Below are 3,341 nucleotides of genomic sequence, written 5' to 3'. Positions count from 1 at the left end.
ACACATGGTAACACAAAGACACATGGCAACACAGAGACACATGGTAACACAGAGACACATGGTAACACAGAGACACATGGTAACACAGAGACTCATGGTAACACAGAGACACATGGTAACACAAAGACACATGGCAACACAGAGACACATGGTAACACAGAGACACATGGCAACACAGAGACACATGGTAACACAAAGACACATGGCAACACAAAGACACATGGCAATACAGACACACATGGTAACACAAAGACACATGGCAACACAAAGACACATGGCAACACAAAGACACATGGCAACACAGACACACATGGTAACACAGAGACACATGGCAACACAGAGACACATGGCAACACAGACACACATGGTAACACAGAGACACATGGCAACACAAAGACACATGGCAATACAGACACACATGGTAACACAGAGACACATGGCAACACAAAGACACATGGCAACACAGACACACATGGTAACACAGAGACACATGGCAACACAGAGACACATGGCAACACTGACACACATGGTAACACAGAGACACATGGCAACACAGAGACACATGGCAACATAGAGACACATGGCAACACAGAGACACATGGCAACATAGAGACACATGGCAACACAGAGACACATGGCAACACAGAGACACATGGTAACACAGAGACACATGGTAACACAGAGACACATGGCAACACAGAGACACATGGTAACACAGAGACACATGGTAACACAGAGACACATGGCAACACAGAGACACATGGCAACACAGAGACACATGGCAACATAGAGACACATGGCAACACAGAGACACATGGCAACACAGAGACACATGGCAACATAGAGACACATGGCAACACAGAGACACATGGCAACACAGAGACACATGGTAACACAGAGACACATGGTAACACAGAGACACATGGCAACACAGAGACACATGGCAACACAGAGACACATGGCAACATAGAGACACATGGCAACACAGAGACACATGGCAACACAGAGACACATGGTAACACAGAGACACATGGTAACACAGAGACACATGGTAACACAGAGACACATGGCAACATAGAGACACATGGCAACACAGAGACACATGGTAACACAGAGACACATGGCAACACAGAGACACATGGTAACACAGAGACACATGGCAACACAGAGACACATGGTAACACAGAGACACATGGTAACACAGAGACACATGGCAACATAGAGACACATGGCAACATAGAGACACATGGCAACACAGAGACACATGGCAACACAGAGACACATGGTAACACAGAGACACATGGCAACACAGAGACACATGGTAACACAGAGACACATGGCAACACAGACACACATGGTAACACAGAGACACATGGCAACACAGAGACACATGGTAACACAGAGATACATGGTAACACAGACACACATGGCAACACAGAGACACATGGTAACACAGAGACACATGGTAACACAGAGACACATGGTAACACAGAGATACATGGTAACACAGAGACACATGGCAACACAGAGACACATGGTAACACAGAGACACATGGCAACACAGAGACACATGGCAACACAGAGACACATGGTAACACAGAGACACATGGCAACACAGAGACACATGGTAACACAGAGACACATGGCAACACAGAGACACATGGCAACACAGAGACACATGGTAACACAGAGACACATGGTAACACAGAGACACATGGCAACACAGAGACACATGGCAACACAGAGACACATGGTAACACAGAGACACATGGCAACACAGAGACACATGGCAACACAGAGATACATGGCAACACAGAGACACATGGTAACACAGACACACATGGTAACACAGAGACACATGGTAACACAGACACACATGGCAACACAGAGACACATGGCAACACAAAGACACATGGCAACACAAAGACACATGGTAACACAGAGACACATGGCAACACAGAGACACATGGCAACACAGAGACACATGGTAACACAGAGACACATGGCAACACAGAGACACATGGCAACACAGAGACACATGGTAACACAGAGACACATGGCAACATAGAGACACATGGCAACACAGAGACACATGGCAACACAGAGACACATGGCAACATAGAGACACATGGCAACACAGAGACACATGGTAACACAGAGACACATGGTAACACAGAGACACATGGTAACACAGAGACACATGGTAACACAGAGACACATGGCAACACAAAGACACATGGCAACACAGACACACATGGTAACACAGAGACACATGGTAACACAGAGACACATGGCAACACAGAGACACATGGTAACACAGAGACACATGGCAACACAGAGACACATGGCAACACAGAGACACATGGTAACACAGAGACACATGGTAACACAGAGACACATGGTAACACAGAGATACATGGTAACACAGAGACACATGGCAACACAGAGACACATGGTAACACAGAGACACATGGCAACACAGAGACACATGGCAACACAGAGACACATGGTAACACAGAGACACATGGCAACACAGAGACACATGGTAACACAGAGACACATGGCAACACAGAGACACATGGCAACACAGAGACACATGGTAACACAGAGACACATGGTAACACAGAGACACATGGCAACACAGAGACACATGGCAACACAGAGATACATGGCAACACAGAGACACATGGTAACACAGACACACATGGTAACACAGAGACACATGGTAACACAGACACACATGGCAACACAGAGACACATGGCAACACAAAGACACATGGCAACACAAAGACACATGGTAACACAGAGACACATGGCAACACAGAGACACATGGCAACACAGAGACACATGGTAACACAGAGACACATGGCAACACAGAGACACATGGCAACACAGAGACACATGGTAACACAGAGACACATGGCAACATAGAGACACATGGCAACACAGAGACACATGGCAACACAGAGACACATGGCAACATAGAGACACATGGCAACACAGAGACACATGGTAACACAGAGACACATGGTAACACAGAGACACATGGTAACACAGAGACACATGGTAACACAGAGACACATGGCAACACAAAGACACATGGCAACACAGACACACATGGTAACACAGAGACACATGGTAACACAGAGACACATGGCAACATAGAGACACATGGCAACACAGAGACACATGGCAACACAGAGACACATGGCAACACAGAGACACATGGTAACACAGAGACACATGGTAACACAGAGATACATGGCAACATAGAGACACATGGCAACACAGAGACACATGGCAACACAGAGACACATGGCAACATAGAGACACATGGCAA

Source organism: Oncorhynchus gorbuscha, unplaced genomic scaffold (assembly GCF_021184085.1).
Source record: "Oncorhynchus gorbuscha isolate QuinsamMale2020 ecotype Even-year unplaced genomic scaffold, OgorEven_v1.0 Un_scaffold_843, whole genome shotgun sequence".
NCBI lineage: Eukaryota > Metazoa > Chordata > Actinopteri > Salmoniformes > Salmonidae > Oncorhynchus > Oncorhynchus gorbuscha.
Note: the sequence above shows the minus strand (reverse complement) of the source record.